Source organism: Magnolia sinica, chromosome 7 (assembly GCF_029962835.1).
Source record: "Magnolia sinica isolate HGM2019 chromosome 7, MsV1, whole genome shotgun sequence".
Taxonomy (NCBI): Eukaryota; Viridiplantae; Streptophyta; class Magnoliopsida; order Magnoliales; family Magnoliaceae; genus Magnolia; species Magnolia sinica.
In genome coordinates, this window is record NC_080579.1 from 25942342 (window position 1) to 25950307 (window position 7966).

Sequence of the window (7966 nt, forward strand, 5' to 3'; positions counted from 1 at the left end):
AGTGGATGTAATGCATATATCAGGTGGGTCCCACACAGATGGGTGATTAGATAAAACACTTACATCATAAAGGGTCCCCACTGTCCCAACCTGATGGATGGTGTGGAATACAACACATATCATGGTGGTCCCTACACAGATGGACGGTTAGGATATAACACATAACTCATGATCAGACCCACACTTGCTGACGTCACTACAACAGCTATATAGCTGGTGTGACCCAACAGATGGACGGTTAGGATATAGCACAAAACTCATGATCAGACCCACACTTGCTGACGTCACTACAACAGCTATATAGCTGGTGTGACCCAGCAGATGGATGGTTTGGATGTAACACAAACATCATGTAGGGCCCACAGAGTTGCTGACGTCAGTACATCAACTACAATGGTGGTCCCCACGTCCTTAGATGGACGGTGTGGGAAAAACACATACGTCACGGAGTCCCACATGGGACCCATGGTCCGGACGTACGGCCTAGATATAAAGCACGTACATCACCTAGGTCCCACCATCCAGCAAGGGACGGTGGACAGCGTGGATGAAAGGCATACATGTAAGGTGGGTCCACACGTGTGGCCCACCTCAGCTTGGAATAAAGCTGATATTCGTGTTATTACTTCTCCCATCCAGGTGCCTTGGACGTCCAGTGGACGGACGTCTTGAATGGGATTCATCATTAAGGCGGGCCCACTACCTCGCTAGGGAGAATGGCATGGATACAACGCACGCATCCAGTGGGTCCACACGTGTGGCCCACCAGAGCTCTGGATCAGCTGATATTTGTGTCTTCCCTTCATCAGGGTCTGCCCAAGAACAGGTAGCAGTTGCTATCGCTGGACGATCAGCAGGGTGGCCCCAATTAGTGGACGGCGTGGATACAATAGGTGAGTCAAGGTGGGGTCCACATGGGTGGGCCACCCCACTCGGATCAAGCTAACATTTGTATTTTACCCTGCTCCAGGCCTGTCCAAAATGGACAGCAGGGTAGTTGTCAAGGTGGGCTGCAATATGGGCCTCGTTTTGGGCAGCAAGGGCGTCTCATAATGGGACAATGTGGATAAGATCCATGATCATCATGGGTGGGCCATCATACAAGGAAAAATGGAGAGAGAGAAGAAGAGAGAGAGAGAGACATCGATTGTGGGAGGGGCCCCACCACGATGGGCCCCTCTTGCATTACAATACATACATGCGATCATGGTGGGCCATTGGCCATACCTAAGGACCAAGATGGGATCCTCGCCATTGATTGGTGGGTCCCACTTGCCATATGTAAGAAAATGAATGGATCTACCTAAAGAATACCCATCGATTGCTAATCTTCTAGCTTCCTTAGAATGATAAGCTTCTACCTTCGATTTTGATGGTGGATGATGAAGATTGAAGGTTTAGGATGAGAGATGAGGGGGCAGGAAGTGGGCTACATGTAGGTTCTCTTGGAAGAGCTTGGATGTCCACTCATCTTGGGTTGCTTGGGAATGATGAGAGAAATGAGAGAGAGGATAGGTTGTTGTAAGGGAGATGGGATGGGAGGAATGGGTGTTATAAGGAGGGTATGGGCTCGGTCGACTTTGGGAATGGGAGAGAGATGGGTGACATGCTTTGTTGGTGAGAGAGGGATAGGTTGTGTACTTGACTTGCATTTGATTGATTGATGTGATGATTGGTAGAGATTCTCTTGGAATTCACAATGCACGGTGTTTTTGTCAAAATAAACGCGGGCCCACAACTCCTGGCCTAGGTATCGCATCGATGCGCAAGTCACGGCGTTGGAACCACGGCGACGGCGCGGTTGCTAAGGTACAAGTTTCGAGTTGAGCCGACTCAGATCTATGGGATGCGACTCAGGGTTGTGCGCAAAGGCTATCTATAGGTCACGGGTTACCAGAAATCATTAGGGAGGATCGCGGAAGTTTAAGGAATGGTACAGTCTAGGATATGGGCCTTAGATACCTTCTTTTTACACAAAATTCATGATTGCTTTCCTTAACGTATTTGTTTTATGATATGAGAAGAACTTTTTAAGGAACTCCCTTGTCATCTTAGCCCATGTGCCAACGGATCGTGGTCTTAAGGAATGCAGCCACAACTTAGCCTTTTCTTTTAAGGAGAAAGGCAATAATTTTAGTCTTATTGTGTCCTTGAACACGTTTGAAAAATGCAAGGTGGCTATTATCTCATCGAACTCTTTCATATGCAAGTATGGACTTTTAGATTTTAGTCCATAAAACTTGGGAAAGAGTTGAATTATTCCTAGTTTAACATCCACAGTTCCTACATTCAATGGGAATATCATGCAAGAATGTATACTCACCCTTGCTGGTTGTAAATAGTCTCGTAAAGTACGAGGCAGGGGTGCATGATGCACCTCATTCTCATCCGGACTTCCTTAACTGAGTATTGAGTTAATGTGCAGCCATCATTTCTACTAACTCAGAGGATCTCAAGTGGTGTCTAATTCAGTGAAGGATAGGTAATCCTTCAATTAATCCTCCTTCACTCAAGACACGTGAAGTGTTATCACGAACCCACTTGGGCATTAATCATTTCCAGCCCTCAGATTCTAAATAACTAAAACCTAAGAAAAAGAAAACTAAAAACTACAACAATTAAGAAATCTAAAATTAGAAGAGAGTTGTAAAGAAGTTACCATATTGTAGTATCTATGTTAAGATTCTACAAAACCAAAAAACAAATTAAGTTCTTTAGAATAATTTAGAAAATCCTAACTTAAGAACAAAAACTTAACCCTAATCCTAAACTAATTTGAATACTAATTAATCTAAGAAAAATGTAGCCAAAGTCCCCGACAACGGTGCTAAAAACTTGTTTACCACCTCAAGTGCAGGGTCGCGATGTAGTAATAACTCGGTGATACTGAGGTCAAATCCATAGGGACTATACTTGTCCCTATTCTGAAAGTTAGTAGAACTAGAACTAAAATTGAAACTAAAACTAAAATCTGGAAGAGTTGAGAATAATTGTGAATGAATTATCAATTAAAAGAGTAACTAGATCTCCAAGGATCCACTTATAGCTGTCAAGATGCTACCTCACTTTATTCAATAAAACACAGTCGGAATCGAAGTCTCATCCTATCCAGCTGGAAGATGAAATAATTAAAGCACAATCTGAACTTCTAATTGAAATAGTTCACACATGAAGAACCATTGTCATGATTGGAAGGGAATTCATCCATCCACCATGCCTAGGAGACAATGGTGAATCACGAATTTTACTAATCTCAACAACATCAAAATAGATAAGAAGATATTCAAGGCCATCACGACATTTATTGTAATTTGAGTCACAATAAATCATAGAAAACTGAAAATATTCCTTAATTCAAACTAGAAATCAATGAAGTTCAACATAAACATGAATCAAAGTAAGATAAACATCCAAACAAACTACAAGCTTCACCTCTTAGCCCTAGTATAAAGCCTGTATCCTAGTCCATACTGTTCCATCAATTCCCGTAATCCTTCCCGTCGAATTCCGGTAACCTACGACCTATAATCAATATTTGCGCACGACCTTAAGTCGTATCCCGTAGATTTGAGTCAGCTTAATTCGAGACTTGTACCATTGCGACCGTACCTCATCGCGGTTCCAACGCCATATCTTGCATACCGATCCGATACCCTGACCAGGAGATGTAGGCCCGCATTCAGTTTGAGGAAAATGACGCACGTTGCAAAACCTAAGAGAATCTCTACAATATGTCACCTCAATCAATCAATCAATCCCATCAAGGGTTAAGTACACCATCACCTCACACTCATCCCCAAGTAACCCCATAAGTCAAAAAGTTCTTACACACCCCATACCTTTCTTACACAACCTACCCCTAAAGTCAACAATCTCTTACACACCCATCACTCACCACATCCATCACTCCATCACCCATCCCTCTCTCTCTCTCCTTACAACCCTCTCTCATTTCTCAAGCTCCATTCCAAGCAACCCAAAACACCACACGTCCATTCTTCCCAAGCTCTTAAGAAGGAGCTTTAATGTGGCCCACTTCCCACCCTCTCATCTCCCATCTCAACCATCCAAACTCCATCTCTTCCGTTAGGATCGAAGCTAAAGAGCAAAGGAATCCAAGGGAGCAAAAAGAAGATGGTGGGTGATCTTGGATCTTCATCTCTTTAATTTTTGTGATGTAAGGCCCCACTTATGGTGGGACCCACCTTGATGTAGTCTTTGTATCAAAGAAGGGCCCATAGTGGCGGGGCCCCTCCATCCTCTCCGTTCTCTCTCTCTCTCTCTCTCTCTCTCCATTGTTTTTTTTTATGTATGATGGCCTGTGGCTGATCAGGGTCAAATATTGCATATCAGACCCCAGTAATTGCCTGATTTTACGTACATGATAAGGTTTAATGCCATATTTTAATTGTATTTTTGCTACAGGATGAAGTGAGGAGCGTTAATTGAAAATTGATGTTAAAGGCTGGATTTCATGATCCAAAGTCTCCAGGGCACAGGATGGACTCCAGAGAACCAATAATGAAGATTTTACATGCCTGGGATCTGAGGAAAGCAAGCCAAAGGGGCCCGAAAAGGGTCCAGAATGCAAGATCACATGGTTCCCGCTATCCGATCAGTTCGAAACTTAATACATGGGATGAGGGCCGTAAATTAACCGTACATATTAAATTTCAGCCATTAAAGATCTCGGGAAGTGAGCCAACTGACAAATCAGCCCGTTAATCTCCAATTTGGGGCCCACCTGATATTTGGAACTGCTTCAAACTTGGTGTTGACGGTTGAAATTATATGACAAAGAAGATGGACGGATTGGATTTCTCGAAATCATCACAGTGGACCCCACATTGAGTGACATGTGCATGGTGCACATGTGCACTGACCGAGCACCGAACGGGCTTGCGTCGGGTCAGCAGCGCTGACCCGACTACGTCTTTGAAAAGGAAACCTCCGTTTCCAGCGTCCGCGGCAGCCGACCGTTGTCGTCGGTTGTGGGGCCCACCTATTGTCCAAATGGACAATCCAAACCGTCCATCCGCTTCCTGAGGTCGATATCGTCATCGCCTAGATGTCCGTTTGGTTCCATACATATGTACGGACGTTGATCGCTGAAAAAACGTAAAATGGACGGTGAGTTCAAAACTCCGTGGGTTGCACCGAATCCACCCCAAAACTAGTCAATTCCTACTGATTTTTCGAGCTGAAACCAATGGACGACGTGGATTCCTGTGAAAAGTCCAGGAATGGGCCCCACCATCATCGCAGCGTCGGTTTGGCGTCCGCGTAGCGTCTTCCGCTGGCCGTTTTTGCGAAGGTTTGTGGGCCCCGTACGTCACGCATACGGCCGATCTGACCCGTCCATCGTGTAGAGGGCTTCGAGAGCTTCAAAACCATGTTGATATTCTTCGCCCATGCGTACACACGTGTGCGATACAGAGGCCACAAACAGGCCGTCTTGTGACGTTCAAAACTGTTTTTTTTTAGATTTCTTCTGTGGGCCGCGCTAATGGACCTTCAAAACTACCCATTCTTAACTGAAATTTCGTCCTGAATCCAATGGATGGGGTAGATTTTCCAGAAAATGCCTCTGTGGGGCCCACCGATCACGGCTGCGAAAATTTGTACTCCGAGTCCTTCTACGACTCTGCCACAGACCTCAGCCATCCAGCAGCTATAAAATGGGAGTTTTGGACGTGGGAAAGGCATTCAGAACCATTCAGAACCAGGGGATTCCAGATCAGAGAAGAAAGAGAAGAAAGAGAAGAAAGAAGAGAGAGATCGATTGGTTTGGTGTTTAATTTTTATGAATTTTATTTAATATTTTTCATGGATTTTATGGGTCACTAATCTCTCAGCTAGGGCTGAGATGAAGCCCCTAATTTGATTATCTCTTGTATTGGTTGATTTACTTTGAATTTCAATTAATTTATTTCTTTCTTTAAGTGGGCTTTATGGGTTTAAATTCTATACTTCTCCATCTATGAACTTGACCAAAGTATATATATGGATGTTGTTTGGATGCTTATTATAGGTGCTTGTGTCTGATCAACAACAGGTTTCCTATAGAGGAAGAAACAGGATGCTTTAATGAATTGTACATCCCTTATGCCCGACCAAGGATATGGGATATGTCATTCATGGCATTGCTTAAAGGAATTAGACAGTCTGTATGCCCGATTAAGGACACAGATTGTGCTTTCTCTATTTAAGTGGTATCAATCTAGATCAAGGTCAATCAACAGACAAAACAAGGGTTAGGATAATTAGGGGTGGATTCGAAAGTCCTAGTGCTCTCTCTCTGATTGAATTTTCTTCCCTGTTCTTAATTAATTATTTTTCATAAAATTGTGCTTAGTAATTCATTCCATTATTTGTTGGATTAGTTAAGGAGAATCATAGATTTGAATTGTGACGACCAGTCCTCGTGGGAACGATCTCGTAATACGTACCGTATCTACATCTGATTCGTATACTTGCGAGTTTAAAAATCATTTAAATCATGTTGGTTTAAATAAAACATCAAGTTTTTGGCGCCGTTGCCGGGGACTGTTTCGTTCCAAATTGGATTTAGGATTCTCTCTTATCATAATTCTAGGTTTTTTGACTAACTTTAGGTTAAAATTTTTTTTTTAGAAACTAACCTATTTCCTGTTTTGTAGGGACCTGACATAAACTACTACTTTGGTAATCTCTTTCCAATTTTTCTATTTTTTTTCTAATTTCTATTTTTAGAATTAAGGTTATATTTTTTCAGAAAGTTTCTATTTCCAGGCTATTTTATTTATTTTTAGAAATTTTCCCTTTTTAGAAACTAACTTAGCTTTTATTTTCTAAGATTACAAACTTTTTTTTTTTTTTTTTTTTTTTTTAGAAATTAACCGTTGCTTAGGATTTTTTCTAGCATTATTTTAGTAAATTTAATTTATTTTTGTTTTCTTTTTGTTTATAGGAATTAAGGAAGGAAGCTGCTAAATAACATTGTCTTCAAAAGGAGGAGCTCTTCTTCAGACATCAATCATCTCCTTTTCTGGGTTCTTTCTTCCCATTCTCATTTACATAATTTTAACTTGTTTTAGAATCTCACAGTTTATGCTAGGACGTAGATCTCTGGATTTAGAACTAGCACCGTTTGATCCTGAGATTGAAAGAACAATTCGTGAAAGATTGAGAAATAATTCTGTTGAAATGGCGAATGAGACTGAAGTTAAAGCTCTCAAAGATTATTCAGCTCCTGTCCAATTTAATGCGCCTTCATGCATAGTGTTGCCAACCACTACGGCAGCACACTTTGAACTTAAACCTGGAGTCATACAATTGTTGCCATCCTTTTATGGATTGGACAAAGAGGACCCATATCATCATGTGAAAGAATTCTTAAACATTTGCTCCACCTTTAAGTTCCAAAACTTCTCAGACGATTCGATCCGCCTACGCCTGTTTCCTTTTTCTTTGAAGGATAAGGCGAAAGCATGGTTGAATTCTCTAGAAGTTGGATCTATCACTACATGGGACCAACTGTCTAAGAAGTTCTTAAACAAGTTCTTCCACGTTCACAAAACCAATGCCCTCCGTAGAGAAATCACTAACTTCACACAAAAAGAGGGCGAGCACTTTCATGAATGTTGGGAAAGATGGAAGGACTTGCTTCTTAAATGTCCTCACCATGGTTTTGAGAAGTGGCAACAAGTTCAATACTTCTATGACGGTCTGACACCACAGAACCGTCGCATGGTTGATGCCACCAGTGGAGGGTCATTCATGACCAAAAGTGATGTCGAAGCGTGGAACTTCTTTGAAACTTTGTGCGAAAATTCCCAGCAATGGGATTATTCAAATAGAGGTGATAGAAGTCCCCAACAACAAAAGAGAGGTGGTATATATGAGATAGGAGTCATACCAGAGCTAAGTGCCAAGCTTGATAACCTGACAAAGAAAGTTGATGCTCTGGTATTGAATAATGGACCAC

General features: G+C 42.1%; 1 non-coding gene across 1 annotated transcript; it reads right to left on the reverse strand.

Annotated features, from left to right (window-relative positions):
* Positions 1–7563: 7563 nt before the first annotated feature.
* Positions 7564–7670, reverse strand: LOC131252236 (small nucleolar RNA R71). Its single transcript, XR_009174271.1, has one exon. It is a non-coding gene; the product is annotated as a small nucleolar RNA R71 (small nucleolar RNA).
* Between the last annotated feature and the right edge of the window lie 296 nt (positions 7671–7966).